The sequence below is a fragment of the Pararge aegeria genome, chromosome 18 (assembly GCF_905163445.1).
Source record: "Pararge aegeria chromosome 18, ilParAegt1.1, whole genome shotgun sequence".
Lineage (NCBI taxonomy): Eukaryota > Metazoa > Arthropoda > Insecta > Lepidoptera > Nymphalidae > Pararge > Pararge aegeria.
Window position 1 is genome coordinate 3,790,656 of NC_053197.1, and position 18,764 is coordinate 3,809,419.

Here is an 18,764-nt window from a genome sequence, read left to right on the forward strand (position 1 = left end):
TATGAGTCCTTACTAATGTTGAGAAATACATAATTATAAGTATTTTTTGGGATTAAAAATAACCTATGAGTTATAACTTTATACTAAATTTCATTCTTCTCTAGTTTGTTTAGCATAAATATGTAAGAACAAAGTTGCTTATTAGATGTATCCTGTACTGTAAGTAATACGCATACAAACTAACCTCTTCAAGCATACAATAATCCACCATGAGCCAGCTTAATATATTAATTATTATTATTATTATAAAAAAGTACAACAAAAAATGCACGTGAATATTATAAACCTCTAACTTATGACTCATCCTAACCATTTTACCTGTGCTCGAGTAAATACTTCCGAGAAAGGACCCGTCAACTGATAAAAGCATAATCGAGGTAACCCAAAAAAGTAAGTTTAAACTATCTATCAATTTCTGTGAAGCCAGAGCCACCCTATTGTGTCCACTCCCTCCCAATTGGAGCATTTGCCCCAATGCCTCAGTAAGTCAGTGCTAAACTCGATCGCGGTCCGGGACGACGTTTCCCCCGAAAACTCGCGGAACTTTCGTGCGAAAATCGTTCATGCTTGGAACTTTTTTGCCAACTTGTCTCGCTAATTGTGATTATACTGTGCGTGCCCAGCGGAGTTCCTAAAGTTCCTGGATATTACTGTAAGTTCATTATTTTCGATCCCGCTTTCGGTTGTTAAGGAACTTCAGCGATTTTCTCACTTCGTTGTTTTTGTTCTTTATATGTATTAACAAAAGTTCAGATGTGTGTTTTCGCTTAGCAACTTTTCGCTTCTGACATTGTTATTATTTTAGCTTTTGAGTTATAATCATTTGAACATACTCATTTGATGCAATTTTATATGTTTTTATTCTTTTTATTTATTATTTAAGGGTATTATATGAGGTTATTTTAGTTAGATATATAGCTTTGGGCCTAATTTTCTTTCAGTAGTATTTATTAACAAAACACTATCCCAACAAGAATAAGGACACAACATTTTTATTTATCGTTCCACTGTTGGGCATAAGTGTCCTATCCTAAAGAAGATTAAGAACGTGATGGAGGTAAAACTTTGTAACAGCTGGCTATTTATTAAAGTGCATAAGTCATACAATAGTGATATTATTTGCAGGAAAATTACTATATAAGGGAATACATTTATAAATCCAGGATGATATAGCTTTAGTTATAAGTTATACCTTTCTAAATTTCAGTAACATAAGGTCAGTAAAACATACATGTTACATATATGTTCACATAATTGAAACCTAGCCGGTTTAATACACAAACGGCTTAAATAAATGCACAAAAAACACATAATAGTGTTCTCAATTGGTCGAAAAGTAGGTAGGTACTGCTTGTACCTACCTACTTTTCGACTAATTATTGCTTTCTGCAAAAATATGCGTCGAAGAGATTTCAAATGTATTTAAATAAAATATGATTTACTTTGGGTGTTTTAAGCGCCTCCCAAGCGATGCGCTTTTGATATATTTTTTTTGGAGACACAAATGTTATGTCAGACTTCCACTATCTAAAGCCTAAACGATCCTAGATCAACTGGTCGGGTGGACTGGGTCACGGAAAAAAACACGAAAAGAATCTCATCTGGTTACCATTAAAGCCCTACCATTAATAGTAGTAAGAAAGCGGTCCTCTGCGATGCCGCGTTCAAAATAGCTAGACTATACCAGCGCAGTCGTACACAGTCTATCCGATACGATGCGTGATACGTCCAGTTTCATGACTAGTCGGTTTTTGCCGGATCATCAAAGGAGAGATAAGAGATAACTAGGCAATTGTGATACCAAGTAAACCGAAAGATACCTACAATGAGTAAAAAAGCTTAATAAGGATCATATCAGGAAAATGATATAAATCTGGACCCGGCTCTAAGAAATGTCATACTTCTTGCAGATTATTCCCATATTAAACTCATTGCATTGTCTTGAACTGCATTGTTACGTACATTAATCACAGCGATAACTTGTAATCGAATATTTTTAAAGAGCCTAATTTGACAGCTACAACGTTAAAAGAAACAATACGGATTTTTTTTTAAATAAATAAATATACTACGACAATACACACATCGCCATCTAGCCCCAAAATAAGCAAAGCTTGTGTTATGGGTGCTAAGATGACCGTTTAATATTTTTTTATGAATAATATACATAAATACTTATAAAATACATATAAACACCCAGACACTGAAAAACATTCCTGTTCATCACACAAACATTTTCCGGTTGTGGGAATCGAATCCTTGGCCTTTGACTCAGAAAGCAGGGTCCCTGCCCACTGCGCCAATCGGCCGTTTTGTATCTGTAGTGCACCTACCTGTACGCCTCCTCAATAAAGGTAATATTTCCATCATCCCATCAACCCATTACTAGTCCAGTTCTAGCCTGCTACAGGACACGGGTCTCCTAGAAGAGTGAGAAGGGTGTAGGCTATAGTGGCTAGTTACCAGCCTACGACAAAGACGTTACTGAGGTGTTTTATCTTGTATGCATCAAAAGTGCAATGAAGGTCTATATTATGAATTAAATACGTTTTGACTCAGACTCATTAAATAATATTGGATTGCATCTTATTGATTTCAAGCCCAGTGGGTAGGAGCTCGACTACACTTTCGGGGGGCCGTTTTCGAATCCCAGCACTAACTTTTCTGAGTTATGTGCGTTTTAAGTAATAAAAAATATCACTTGCTTTAACGGTGAAGGAAAACATCGAGAGGAAACCTGCATGCCTGAGAGTTCTACATAATGTTCTCAAAGATGTGTGGAATCCACCAATCCGTACTGGGCTAGCGTGGTGGACCACGTTGCCCTCTTCTCAATGACCTGTGCCTTGTAGTGGGCCGGTAGTAATATGATTATGATGACATCATGACATCTTATTGTAACCAAATATAAATGTTAATAAAAAATCACGGGGGAAAAATCGGTTTATATTAAGAAATAATATACTATACCAACAAGGTATCATACTCTTTAAAGTCGTTATGAAAATTAGTTCACGGTAATCTTTTAATATGAAATTCTAGATAAGTCTTCCTTGGGAAGGAATTTTAATGAAAATGCCTATTATATTTTAATCTTTGATCATTCCACGGGCGAAATTAAAACGTAGAACGGTGCTTGTTGGAAGCTTACATTTTTATGAATTGTTTTTTTTTTCCCATTAAAGTTGCAGTTACACCTATGTTAGAGTAAGTGCTAATATAGCTTTAATTGACACCTTTCTTTCCTTGAAGATTTTTAAAGGTTATCATACAATGAGTGATTGACTTATATTATAGTGGTAAACGGAATCCGGAAAGGGATTTCAGATCATTGCGGTGCGTATTAGAAACGAACTGTGATAGGACTTTGGCGTCCAGGGAACATTTGTTTTATTCCACTAAAAGTTATCTTTTGACTGCAATCTCACCTGTTGGAATGTGATGATGCAGTCTAAGATGATAGCTGGCTAACCACTTAGGAGTACGGCAGTTATAGTAATCCCATAACCCCAGACGGGTTCTACTAATAATTGTCTCTCTTATTACCTAATGAATACAACAAAACAAAAATTTGCAACTAAACAAACTAAGTAGGTACCTTACAAACCTAGAAGTTAAATCATATCTCATAAATCTAACTACACTATTTGTATAAAACACTACTTGTAAATAAGAGTTACAAGTTTGAAATCGATATCTTTCTAATATTATTAAAAATGTTACAGAAATAACCCCGAAGTGAATGAAAAATGAAATACAGCTATTTACTTCGTAAAGAACAAATAAATAAGTTGTCTGAATATAATAAAATCGAGAGGTTTTGAGGAAAACATTTCAAAACACTCGATACCCGCAGCCTTTGATGTCATATAAAATATTCATGAGCAAACGTTTACCTGTACAAAGATAACCAACCAATACAAACAAGATCCAGAGCGGAAACGTATTTTTAAAGGCCAGCGCATACGGTGATAGAACGCGTTGCAGCGTGTTATATTTTGCTATACATTACGTGCAAAAATCATCCTTCAGTAGGTACCTAAGTTTTTATTAAAAGAAATCAGATACAGATCTAAAATCACGTGTAAAAAATTAAAATCAAGTGACTCTTATCATTTGAACATTTACCTGTAAAGCTTTCATCATAACTACAACCTTACGCTTCCATCGTTCAGAAAAATTGAACATTACAAGCAAAAATAATTAATTAATATACAGGAAATTGGATACCATTTTACAATTAAATACCGGTAAATATTTATGAGATCTCTTGCAGGTATTTTAAAAAGTTCAAAGTTTGTAATAAACTTAAGCTTATAGAAATTTCATATTCTAGTATAAAGGACGACGTTAACGCTTGCTTTTTAAATAGTTTTAGATAACAATGTGAGATGGTGATAACTAACAAAAAACCGGCTAAGTCTGTTATGGGCTCTTACTTGAGACGGGCGCGTTTGGAACTCTCATAGCTTTAGTTTTTAAGTTTTCGCCATCCTCTCAATTCTGTATGTTCTAATTTTTCATGTACCTAATGTACGCATCAAAAGTAAACCGCTGCTCAACCGGTTAAAAATAGCGAACGACCTCCATGTAAGCGTTTACTTTTATCTACCGTTATAAGGTTGCCTTCTGAGAAACCAAAGGATCTACGATTTTCCATTCTCCCTCTTCCTACATGCGTCTAAAATTGCCTTCCTTTGTGATATTTACATTAAAAGGTTTCTAAGATAACCGCTTTTTTAATTAATTAAAGATTTCAAAAATGTTTTTGTAACGATGAAGTGAAGCGGTGCTAGCCCATTGGGTTCGACTTCACTTTTGTGGGGGCGAGTTCGAATCCCAGCAAGCACCTCTAACTTTTCTAATTTATGTCCGTTCTTTAAAGCAATTAAAGTATTACTTTAACGGTGATGGGAAACATCGTAAAGAAAGCATGAGATTTCCACATTATGTTCTCAAAGGTGTTTGGAGTCCACCAATCCGCACTGGGCCAGCGTGTTGGACTACGGCCTTAACCCCTTCTTATTGTGGGAGACACCTTCTCATTGTGGTAGAGGGCCGGTAATGGTTTGATATTGATATCCTACTAATATTATAAATGTGAATGTAAGTTGGTTTGTTACGCTTTTACGCAAAAACTACTTAACCGATCCTCATGAAACTTTGTACACATATTCTTGGAAGTGTTAGAAGTAATATAGGATACTTTTTATCCCGACATTAAGATCGTTTCCTTTGGGAGAGGGGATGAAAGTGTTTGACGATTTTACACCATAACTCCGACAAATAATAACCGATTTAAATAATTATTTTTGTACTTTAGAGGTTATAATATGTGTTTAATTTTGCCCAAACTGTGGTTGGACATAGAGGAACCACCAAAAAAAAAATCAAAAGCAGACGAAGTCGCGGGCAACAGCTAGTAATATATAAATATATCGAGATCGATAGCCAATGCATGATCTTGGGACGCCCATCTAGTTTGGTACGAAGCGAAAGAGCTTTTTATGAACATGCTGTATATACTAAGGAAATTTCAGTTCTATTATAAGCAACTATCGTGGTTATCTGTTTTGGAATAGTGGATAAGGGAAAGTTACACGGAAACAAAGCCATAAGAAACCGCTAGTCCAAAAAAAACAAAATTAATCTATTTCATGTTGGCTTACTCTCTGCCATCTACTTCATCTCCTCGGTAAGGCAAGTTGTACTTAGAAAAGCCCGCACGAAACTCAGTAGTTTCTATTTATCAATTTCATTTAAGCGGAAATTGAAGGAATTCTTAGTGAATAAAAGTTAATATGCAATGAATGACTATCTCATGGGTAAAGTGTGATATTATTTTAACATGATTTTTATATATACTGCTGCATGCTGTTTAGCGGAATTTGGTTAAGAGCTAACCATAACATTTAAGATCTATATACTTACCCAATTTCGAAAAGAAGTATATAAACAAAAACATTTAAATTTTTTTCTGGTCTTGTCTGGTCTGGTCTGGTGGGAGACTTCAGCCGTGCTATACTCCCTAAACAGATTAGCCCGCCGCCATCTTAGACTGCAAGATCACTTACCACCAGTCAAAGGCTAAGTTGTAAAGGAATAAAACAAATTGTCTTTCTAGTATGTCTAGTCATATACCTAATAACAATGTTGTCTGCCCCGCCATTTATCGTCACGTCACAGCTTTGTGCAAAACTAATAAGACGTAATACAATAGGTGTCGACGACGCTCGTTCTAAGCGTTTAGGTTCTACATCATTAAATAAATGATATCGCATTTTACATTGTCACCCGATCTCATATAATATAGGTATCTAAGCTTTATCATTTAATAGATATCTCTGTGGCACAGCTATTGGCAAAATATTTTTTTGTGAATAGAATGGCGTTTTCTAGGGTCTTGAACTTACAGGAGCTTAAAGCAGTACGTATTGTTTTAAGATTATAATTTTTATGATAGTCCTTAACGCCCCTTAAATAGACAGACAATTTCAAAGTCAAAGTCAAGTCAAAAATATCTTTATTCAAGTAGGCCCATAGGTGGCACTTTTGATGCGTACATAAGAATTACACGTTAGTGAGATGATGGCGATAACCAGATTCGTAGGGTGGTAACTAGCCACGACCAAAGCCTTCCAGCAGACCAGACCAGAGAAAGTTCAGAAATTATCAATTATCAAATTGCGACTGCCGGGATTCGAACCCTGGACCTCCAAGTAGAAAAAACGGGGCACACCGTTGCGCCAGGGAGGTCGTCAAAAATATATCTGTAACATTTTATTTTTATTTAAAAAAAAAATTAACACACGTGTAAAGGTTTTTTTTTTAAATATAAAATAGCCCTATCACTTACTGGGTAACACGAAACGTGTAAAATATTCTATAGCATACATATAAAAGTAAACACTTGCGCAATGCACAACGCGTAAAAATATTAAACGAGTGAGTGAATCGAAGTCTGATGGAGATGTTTCAATAAAGAAAAAAAATGTTGAACTCTTTAACAAAAGAAAAACACCCGGCACTTCTTAGACCAGGACGCATTTGGAACCCTCGTAGCTTTAGTTTTAAGTTTACGAATATGGTTATCGCCATCATCTCACTACCGTGTAATTCTCATGTAATGTACGCATGGCACCACCTATGGGCCTACTTGAATAAAGATACTTTTGACTTTGGATCAGCATTCACTCACTCGGTTAATAATTTTATAATAGTTACTCAAACTGATAGCGCTAATAAAAATAAATGTTAACATTGAAGCAAAGAACCTACTGAGGTTCAGACATACCGTAGGTTTAAAATGCGAACCTTCTTTTTTGAAGTCAGTAATCTCGAAGCACATACTCTTTTAACTCAATTATCTTGTTTTCGTACTCGAAACGCCCGTTATCGTTAAAAACATGTGCTATTTTTCAGCTAAAAAATGTGGAATGCGAATAAAGAATTAAAAATAGCCTTGTTAAATTAAAATGGACAGTAAGATTGGATGGAGTTATTTATTATGTAAGAGAGTTTAATATAAAATAATATTATATAGTAAGATTTGTTTATTTGATTGTTCGTTTATTTGAAATCGTACTTTGAAAATACTTAACCGATTTTAGAATTATTTATCTATTAAATAGCTATTTTATCCATAAGTAACAAATGCTTAATTTAAAAATACGATATCAGCCTCAAGTAATGGGATATGTAAACCGTGCCAGAAGTAAATTAAGTCTCTAAAAATTTATGTATTTAGTTAATAACTCGAAACCTCATACCAATATGTTATATATATACCTACCTCAATACAAACTTATCTCTAATATTCAAACCACAATAACGCATTTTACACATGGTTAGAATACGTGGCTCTTAACAGAAGGTGTCTGGGGCTCTTCTCAGGCAATTCTGATATTTCACATCATATATAAAAATATATATATTGTTTCAAACATAGGCAATCATGATAAGCATAAAAAAATCACCTTAAAATCTACTTACTGTATTCTGATATTTTCGTGTCTTGCCGAAAGATATGATTTCTGTTGAAAATATCATACCTCTTTCCGAGGGTGTCGTACTAGGCGACTTATGGAATATTAATTATAAATTTGCAATTAATTTCATAATAAATTTTAGTTTAGGTATTTTTATCGAATCTATCTTGTTCTAACTGTCATGCCTCATGATATGTGAATAACCCTTATCAATAAAAGTCAAAACTATGTATGTATATAGCACTTAATATTTGAGAAGGCTGTAAAATTCGCTCGCCTGAATTCAGCAGTAGTATAAATTAAGTTTCTGGCTTTAGCACTTCCCCGTAATTTATTTTATAGCAAAATTCAATTTCCAAAGTCACATTTCAGGTGTATCCGGCTCTTAAGGTGAGAAGAGAGGAAATCTCTTAGAATTCATGGCACATAACATATAAACTGACTTTCGCGAAATTTATTGAAGACGATAAAACATTTCCGTTTTGCGGTGGGTGCGGTTTTACTATAAAATGTTAGACAATTTTCCGGCTCATTCCAGTTTTTTCCGGATAAGGCCGGATAAACAAACGCACGAAATTCCCGCTAAAATAAAACAACAGAGCGCAGGCCTGTTCACGGTTATCTAAATGTAAAAAAAATATATAGAAGACCGACGGAATCGCTTTAACGGGTTGCCTTCGGGCTTTTGTCAATTTAGGGTTGTGGCAGTTTAAATATTTTCGGACTTATTTTACCTATTGTAAACAAAATCTCAGAAACAAAAAGACTAGAACAGTTAATATGAATATTAACATTCGAAATTTTGTAGTGCAACTTATAAAAAATACCAGCAAAATATAATTAACTTACTTCAGTGTGGTTTTTAATTGCACTTGACTGATATTTTGTAGTCTCGGGTTACCTGATTTCTAAATTTACCGCAACTGTTTATTTAGTTAAGAGATCTCCTATTCCATTGAAAATGTATAAATAAATTTACTTGATTATTTAATTTTAATTTCTTTTTTCTAATAATGCGCAAATTTCACTAGCTTTTAGAACTTCATGTAAAAATAACTCTCACGCGCGCAGGTTTCATTACGATGTATTTCCTTCGCTGTTGAGCCAAGTGAAATCCTAATTGCTTAAAACGCAAATAACTTGAAAGTGAAGCTGAAGTCCTAACCACTAGGCTATCAACACTTTAATTACCGCAATTTTTTGAAATAAGATGACACCAATAACTCTCATAAAGACACACCATCTCTGAAAGAAAAGATAGAAACGTACGGAAACCTGAAGCCGGAAGGGCACTCAAGATCTTTGCGTACTTGAAATGTGGAAGCAAAGCGCTTAGTGTGTGTCCTGGGAATATAAACTATGAAACGAAGTAAAAGTTTAAGACTTACGAGAAGTCGAGGTTCAAACAGTATGTAGAGTTCGTCAAGCCGTCAGTGTAAAGGATTTGTTTGGAATGGAATAGACTTAGATTCTATATTCTTACAACCTTTTCCATCACAACGTCAGAGTACACATTTCCAAGAAAAAAATATACTAAAAATAATCTCTATAAATTGTGATTGAAAATATCGGAGGACATTTAAATTGTCTTACTCTTATCCTTTTGTATTATGTAGTATTCGTAAATATACGAAAATCAAAATCAAAATTGGTACGATTGTCGATTTAAACAATTAACTCGTTTAAATTTTATGTCAAAAATTGTACTGGTGTAACATGACACTTATAAAAATATTTAGTAGCTTATTATGTTATAGATAACATAAACGTAAAAAAAAGAGGAGTGAAAACTGAGAGGTAGGAATACTATATATAGATATATACAGTGGCGTGCACTCCATACATGTACAAAATCACTGCATACCCTAACATTGATATATAACTCGTATAGGAGGAGAACTTGTGCCGTTTTATGGTGTATGCATACAATGATAAGAAACCCAGTGCACGCCACTGGATATATAAATATGTATATATAGTACACGCAAAAGAAAGTTTTTTTTTTTTTTTAAAACAACACACTCTACTTTTTGCGTAGGTAGATATTTAAACTAAAAGTTTTAAATTCGAAAATTAAGATAAGTAATTTATAATGAAATATATCAGCATTTCGTCCAATCTAAGCTTTGGACGATGCATCGAGTCCAAAGCTAAAACTGCTGGCAAAAAACTTGGCATCCTCAACAAAGTTAAGCGCTACTTCACGCCAGAACAGCTTCTAACCCTGTAGCAAGCTCAGGTTCGGTCGTGCATGGAGTACTGCAGTCATTTATGGGATGGCTCTGCCAAGTACCAGCTCGATGCTTTGGATTCGGTGGATCGTCGTGCTAGGAGACTCATTGGCAACGACCTTGTAGTCAGTAGACTTCAAAGCCTTGAACACCGGCGCAAGGTTGCTTGTCTGGCTGTTTTCTACAAGATACATTTCGGAGAGTGTGCTCAGGAGCTATTCGATTTGGTCAAACCATCTCCTTTCTACCATCGAACTGCGAGGCACCGAAAGAATCTGCACCGTTACGTGGTTGAAATACCATCAACACGTACGAAGCGTTTTGCTTCTTCCTTTCTGATCCGCACCGCAAAAGCCTGGAATGCCCTCCCATCTTCCGTCTTCCCTGATACCTATAATCTGGGTACCTTCAAATCAAGAGTGAATAGGCATCTTCTAGGTAAGCGCGCTTCATCTTAGGCTGCATCATCATTTACCATCAGGTGTGATTGCAGTCAAGCACTTGTCTATATACTTTAAAAAAAAAAAAAAAATGTCATCAATCAAAAGCCGCCGACCCGTTGCCGCATCCCTGTGGCTTAATTGTCGACGGGTTAGTTTTCACATCACTTTGCAAGTTGGAAAACTTTATCTGCGGCATATAACCAGCAACATGCGAAATCGCCAAACAACTGAGTGTACAGATAGAATAGACACACCCAGTGGCGTGCACTTCATACATGCCCAAAAGCTCTGTCTACCCTAAAATTTTCGTATAACTCCTGTGAAGGATTTTTCCATTTTATGGCGTTTTCCTTCTTTATGCATACCCTGGCCAAAAACCCTGTGCAGGCCAATAACTTAGCAACACGAATAAATGCACTTTCCCCTAGGTTAAAATAAAAAAAAAATGTTGAGAACTCCGGAGATAAATATTTTTTTTTTTGGCTAGTGGTAGGTTGTCTGTCAGTCAGTTACGACAATCTTTGTAGTTATAGAACATTGGCAAATTCAAGTGATTAGTTATGCTTATAGTTTTTGACTGAAATCGATAAAAAAATTACTGTTACGCTTTAAATGAAGACGCAAAGTTATCCTCAGATTTATTACGTAGATGAGTCTCCAGATTTTTGTCGAACGTTGAAAGTTTTAGGGTGATATTTTAAAAGAAATTCCATCTCAGGGACCACGGCGAAGCAATCTCTGTCCAATTAGTGTCACTCGTTTATTAGTACGAGCTTTTGTGCTGCTTAACGTATGTATGTGGATATATTCTTCTCACATTTAGTTATTTTTACCGGTTTTATTTTCGAGTTAGCTCTTTACTGCATTCTCACCTGGAGGTTAGTAATGAGTTGCTTAAGGTAAATAAATAAATATACTACGACAATGTACACATCGCCATCTAGGCAAAGTAGGCGTAGCTTGTGTTGTGGGTACTAAGATGACTGATGAATATTTTTATGAATAATATACATAATACTTGTAACATACAGATAAACACCCAGATACTGAAAAACATTCATGTAAATCACACAAACATTTACCAGTTTTGGGAATCGAACCCACGTCTTTGGACTTAGAAAGAAGGGTCGCTGTCCGCTGCCCCAATCCGCCGTAATGTACTCGTAGTTATGTTCACTGTTTTTGTTTTCAAGTAAGCTCTTGACTAGAATCTCACCTGAGGATAAGTAATGATGCTGCTTAAGATGCTTAGAACTTGTTAGAGATGGGTGAACCTGTTAGGGAGTAAGGCAGTTAGTTTTAATAAACCCCTAATGACCCCTACCCCTCATTGGTTTCGGCACGAAAATATCAAATGACCCGCCGGGGATCGACCCACATATAACCTAATATTATTATGACAATAATATGTGTTCACATGAGTAGTTTTAGCACGGTCTAGATATATTAATAAAAGTCGACCCGTGAGCACAATAGCCTTTAATCTTTTCCACCTCTCCACACCGTTGGTAAAAAGATTTATGACCAGAGACACATATGATATCAGTTTCCCTGACGGTTTTCGGCCACGGTGGACAATCTCCAGTAGAGATTTTCGACAAGGCAGGAGTTAAGTAAGTGAACAAGTGTATACACAAATAAATGTGCACTCTCTATTCCCTCTCTCTCATACTATTTATTTATTTAATTAAATTCTTTATTTGTACACCACTACACAGTTAGGAAAATAAAGGACGAATAGAGAGAAACAGAAAGACTGGAGTAGAATACAAAAGGTTGCCTTCTAGCTTAGAAGTAATCTATGCCAGGCAACTTTAGGGTTGGGACAACATGAGCGAAGACAAATAGGAGGTGTAAAATTATTATAAACCTACATTCAGAAAACTACATACGAATAATACAAAAATTACACAAATAAAAAAATAAAAAGAAATATATATATAAAAATAATAAACTAATATATATTATGATATTGTCATAGTCCACTGGGTCGGCAGCTTTAACACAACCGAAAAGTGATCAGGCGCAGGACCGATGGCTTAACGTGCCTTCTTAGGCACGGGCGAATTTCCAGACTCAGGGCTTGTACGAAGAATTTCTTCATAGTAACCTATCAACCTATTAAACTTCATAAAAATCGAACCCGGGTCCTCATGACCTGCAGTAGAACATGCTAACCAAAAACCAAAGGAGCAAGTTAGTTAGTATTAAACTATTGATCAGTTAAGCGTATAGACTCCAACCGCCTCCTATATTCGATTAGGAGACAATAGAAATCTAAGTATCTAATTCAACCACAATGTACTAAGGTCAAGTGAAGGTACAAATTGGTACATGAATGATAAATTTACAATGATTGTCCTCTCAAAGCACCTGCCTACTTTTGTTGCGGAATTATTTAACAGCGCAAAGTAGCTTTCGCGACCAAACGTAGGGCCACGGTGTTATGTGTTAAACGTAATTAACCTGAACAGTTTATTTTTTTCCTTTGTTTAAATGCGCTAATCTCTAAAACTACCAGTTGTCCCTACTAATATTGTCGGCCGATTGGCGCAGTTTGCAGCGACCCTGCTTTCTGAGTCGAAGGTCGTGGGTTCGGTTCCCACAACTGGAAAATGTTTGTGTGATGAGCATGAATGTTTTTCAGTGTCTGGGTGTTTATATATATATTCTAAGTATTTACGTATATTATGCATAAAAATATTCATCAGTAGTACCCATATCACAAGCTACGCTTACTTTGGGCTAGGTGGCGATGTGTGGTATTGTCGTAGTATATTTATTTTTATTTATTTATTTTATTATTAATCACAAAGTGTGTCTGTCCTTCCTTTACGCCCTAACTAAGTTGTTGCTAAGTCAACTCTATGCCAACTTCATTTTTGACAGAGCTAGCTAGTTAGTTAAAAGAATGGAGAATAATGTCGGGTACTTTTTATCCCAGAATCAAACGGCTTTCCAAAAACCGTAATAAATGGGGAAGGACACGCACACCAAGTAGTACTTCATAAATCATTTTTGCATTCAATAGCGAAATTCTTGAGAAATATTATAAGTTGTTAAACATTAGAGTTCAAGGAGCCGTACAAACGAAATCAATGTATATTGAAATACTGTGGAACAGTGGATTAGTTTGTATGGAAACTTATTAGAATTTGTATACGGACTAATAAGTGGGGAACAGAATATATAACTATCGTAAATTTCCCGCGCCTAATTACTGATTGAGAAATAGTCTATCTATATCTGTTTGAAATCTTTAAGTGACGAAAAAAAAAAGTTCTTACGCATGGAGTTAGTAGAACGGAGAGTAATATAGGCTATTTTTTTATCCCAGAATACAAACTTTGCAAAAACCGTAATAAATGGGGAAGGACACGCGCAACAAGTAGTACTTCATAAATAGTAGCTATATTGAAATACTGTGGAATTGTGGATTAAAGTTTGTATGGAAACTTATTAGAAGTGCTACTGGTGCTGAAAAAAATTAAAAAAAAACATTAAACTCCTGTAAATTCTCGCGTTTATCCCACAAGCTCGTGGCCCAGCGATAAAGACTCTCCCAGACCTATCTGACTAAATTTGTAGATAGGCTGATGAAAAACCTTGTATCACTACTCCTACTACTTAAGTATTAAGGACTTTATATATTTAAAAGACTGTGAGGGATACTTTTCATAAAAAAGGGGCTTACAATAAAATGGCCCGAATTAATTCACCGAGTTTGGATTTAAACGTATACCCAAATTTTTTCTCGGTTAGAATTAATCCTTGTTGATTAAGATTTTGTTAAGGAATACGTTCCTTAAAGTTTGTAAATTTTAACCCTTCCACAGTATTTTCAATACACAAGACCTATCTACAGTTATAAATTATTTATTAATAGAATTAAATACATTTAACTAGTAGGTATATATGAAGCGGTGATAGCCCAGTGGGCAGGAGCTCGACTTCACTTTCGTAGGGCCGCGTTCAAATCCCATAATTTAGGAAAGTAGGAGTGCGTACCTCCAACTTTTCTAAGTTATGTTCGTTGTAAGTAATAAAAATATCACATGCTTCAACGGTGAAGGAAAGCATCTAGAGGAAACCTGCATGCCTGAGAGTTCTACATAATGTTCTCAAAGGTGTGTGGAGTCCACCAATCCGCACTAGGCCAACGTGGTGGACTACGGCCTTAACCCCTTCTCATTGTGGGAGGAGACCCGTGCACTGTAGTGGTCCGGTAATGGGTTGCGATGATGATGAACTAGGATATGAAACCATTCTCAGTCTGAACAATTTTTATTTTTATAACGGCCAGTGAATAATTATTTTATGCAAAGATTTAAGTAACGTTTTTTTATAACCGGTTAAGGTTAACGTTTGAACAATTATTAGGATTAATGAAGTGTAGTTCCTGGCTTTAAGCTCGCGATAAAAATACTAGCTCAATTTGAGTCCTAGGGCTTAAACAGTTGAATAAAACAATACAGATACTGATAGTAGCATCCAGTGGTCCAACTTATTCACACAACGAATCGATCAAACGTTATTAAACTTTGCCCCCATCTGATTCGTATTCATCCAAAGTTCAGCTGAAAGGGTAAAACCTATTTCCGATTTCATGTCCTCATAATTCCATAAAAGTTCTCGATTATTGTTCGGGCGAGTTGATCTCGATGAAGTCACAACTTGTTAAAACTTCGCCAGCACGTTCCTCTATCATCGATGGCTTCATGAATACATATTAAGCAGAATTTCCATGTATTTTTTTTCTTCGGGACTTTGAATTACGTACTGCAGGTAAAATATTTCCTATGATCGAAACTGATGGTGTATCATAAATTGCAAAGCATCTTACATGTGATAAAAACATGACCTCGTGAGCTTTCAAGATTTTTAGATTTTACAAGTAATTTGTGGATTATTTCAGAGAGATTTGACAAATTAAATGAAAATATTAATTTTCTGAGTAAAACTGACTAAATTTTAATTGGAATAGTCAAAATATAGTCACAGATCAGACTAAGTTATAAGTAATAATAATTACAAACTAAAATTGATATTTACAATAAATAACTTATTTTTTATATATTTTAAGAAGAACAAAATTGCACTAAATATAAATGTAGAATTGAAACAAAAATTACATAGGAAACATTATCTTTCAAACCAGCAACTCTTGCTACTGCGCAAGTTGGCACAAATATGTACAATTAGAAAAATTTGGCTAAAAAAAAAAATATTGTATAACAAATATTTATTTAAAGACGATATAAATATTTGGAAATCTACGCGTTTCTTTAATATCACTTGAATGTAAAATAAAACGAGGACGGAATAAAATAAAAGCAGAACACAAAAATACAACGATTTTTAAATTTAATTATACCCGTAGTAAGTCCTCGATTGCATGTTTCATTATTAATTTATATTGCCGCTTTTATTTCCAAGGAATTACCTGATGGGAGATTTTACAGGTGTCGCTTCGAGGTTGCTACTCGCCATATTTCGGGTATATTTTGAACAAATCTCAGGGCCTCGCAGCCTATTTCTTAAACTCTGCATATTTTATTGAAATTGTAAATAATAAATTTAGAACACCGTTTTATACTTAAATTGTGAAATTAGTACCCAAGAGGTCACCGCTCTCGTGTAATTTCATCCCTACTAATATTATAAATGACAATGTAAGTTTGTTTGTTACGCTTTCACGCAAAAACTACTATACCGATCCTCATGAAACTTTTTACACATATTCTTGGCAGTGTTAGAAGTAATATAGGGTACTTTTTATCCGGACATTAAGCTCGGTTCCTTTGGGAGAGGGGATGAGTGTTTGACGATTTTACACCGACCAACTCCGACAAATTATAACCGATTTAAATAATTATTTTTGTACTATAGAGGTTATAATATGTGTTTAATTTTGTCCAAACTGTAGTTGGTGATATAAGAAACTCTACATTCCTTTCTCTTCTGAATCATAAGAGAAAGGAATGTAGAGCTTAGAATCTTAAACATCATTTCAATTCAGGTTGGCAGGATATTAATATACATTTATATATATATATACATATTGCTTGTTAGCAATTAACATATAGAATAATATATGCTGTTGTTTTGACTAGGCCACGTCACCGATAACGACTAAAAGTAAATGAATTTGATCATAAAAAAAAAATTGCCGCGCATCTCGCAGAAACTCGAAAAAGGCTAGATAAATTTCCAAACCTTTCTTTTTGTTATATTTTTTTAAGGTGTTAGAAGAAAAAATATATATTTTATTGCACACCAAGAAACGTACACAAAGGGCACATTGACCTAAAGTTGTACAGTTGGTGGCTTTAGAAAACAAATTAGAACAAACGCAAAATGAAAAGCTGAAAAATGGAAAAAATTATATTAGTAATTTTGTAGTGTAACTGCTATATTTGTTGTCTCATAACAAACTACTAGTTTTTAATTATATGTGTAGGTAAGATACTAATTATGCAGATAGAACCTCTGTTATTAAAATGGTAATTTATAATATTTAAAATAAATATCTACAATATACTAATATATCATCAACAGCTTTTAACAGTCTTCTGCTGGACTCAAAAGGCCTCTCACTAGTTGACGGTTTACTCTATAGCACCACGCTGGGCAGACTGGTTGGTTATCGCAGTAGATGGTAGTAATACCACAGAGGACATTGCTGCCCGTTTTCTTTTATATTTCCTTAGTCGCCTCGTATGACAGCCGCAGGAAGAGAAGGGTGAATGAAATAAAAATAAATGAAATGATGTACACCAAAACATAATGGAATAGGTAACAAGAGTCATCATCTTTGTTACATTATCGGCCCTCTACAGGGCACGGGTCTTCTCCAAGGTTAAAGCCATAGTCCACCACGCTGGCTCAGTGAGGATTGGTGGACTAGATAGCAAGAATAATCCCTACTAATATTATAAATGTGAATTTAAGTTTGTTTGTTACGCTTTCACGCGAAAACTTCTAAACCGATCTTCATGAAACTTTTTATACATATTCTTGGAGGTAATAGAAATAATATAGTATACTTTAGATTGAAAAAAAAAATTACGTAAGATAAAGAAATGTTTGTGAAAAAAATCTCATATATCACTTTAGGTGTAGACTATGTAGCAGTACGCTGCCTCCCAAAATAAAGTAACGCAAATAAAATAGGCAGCCTTATCGCAACCTAGCAAAGGACAACTGTACTGGGGTAGTGATAATTGTATTTTAATTGGCCTTCACTACATGGCAAACATTTCAACATATACCTTAATAGAGAGTAGAGGCGTACAAAATAAGAATCGAAATACCCACGTCGTATCATTCATATGTATTGATACAAAAAAAGTTCTCTAACAATACGTTGTTACATTTTCACTTGAAAATACTCTCAAGTTGGAAACGAGCAACGTCTCGGGCATGACTCCCACATGCCAACTTCTGATATCAAACTAAGCGCTTAAGCATAGAAGAGCCCTCTTTAATTTCCATTTGCGAATTGCGAAATAAAATGTCCCGGCAATATCTGAGCATCAAGATATTACGCTGTGAAGTTCCAAGAAACTTAGTTTTCACAGAACGCGTTTCTTGGCTGATTTAAAGACATTGCAGGTTTCTTTTTCAATTTTATCTTGTTCCTTTAGTTTCTTCTCTTAAAGATTATACTCGTATAAGCAGGCTAGATTGAGTAATACTAATTTGTAAATTTTCAACCAAATTTTTCCATTGTCTTATGCCATGCGTGTGATTGTTTTATTCTGGTTGTGGTTAAATCAAAATAAAACATTTTAAAATAAAAAACTAAAGGTAGAGTGAAAAAAAAGTATTTAACCATTTCATACATTTAGGAAGTTCTTTTATCCGTTGAAAGTTCCACAGCTGTGGAGCGAACACGGCGGTCAGATAGCTCCGTAAATACGAACCGTTACACTTCAGTTTATTTTAATGAAACGTTAATTTTCACTTTTTCATTTTTAGCAGAATATAAAGTATAAAATTTTCAGCAATTTATTGAAATGAAATTATCTCACTATCATACATTTAGACACTCGGTTTATGAATTTCAATTTCATAAAAACTTTAAAATACATTTAAAGTAA

General features: G+C 34.8%; 1 protein-coding gene across 1 annotated transcript in view; it reads left to right on the forward strand.

The window, feature by feature from the left end:
* The first annotated feature begins 534 nt into the window (after window positions 1–534).
* LOC120631538 (connectin-like) overlaps window positions 535–18,764 on the forward strand; it is a 38,544-nt gene continuing 20,314 nt past the window's right edge. The window contains exon 1 of the mRNA XM_039901167.1: window positions 535–652. The gene's annotated coding sequence lies outside the window, so the exon portion shown is untranslated. The remainder of the gene's footprint in view (window positions 653–18,764) is intronic.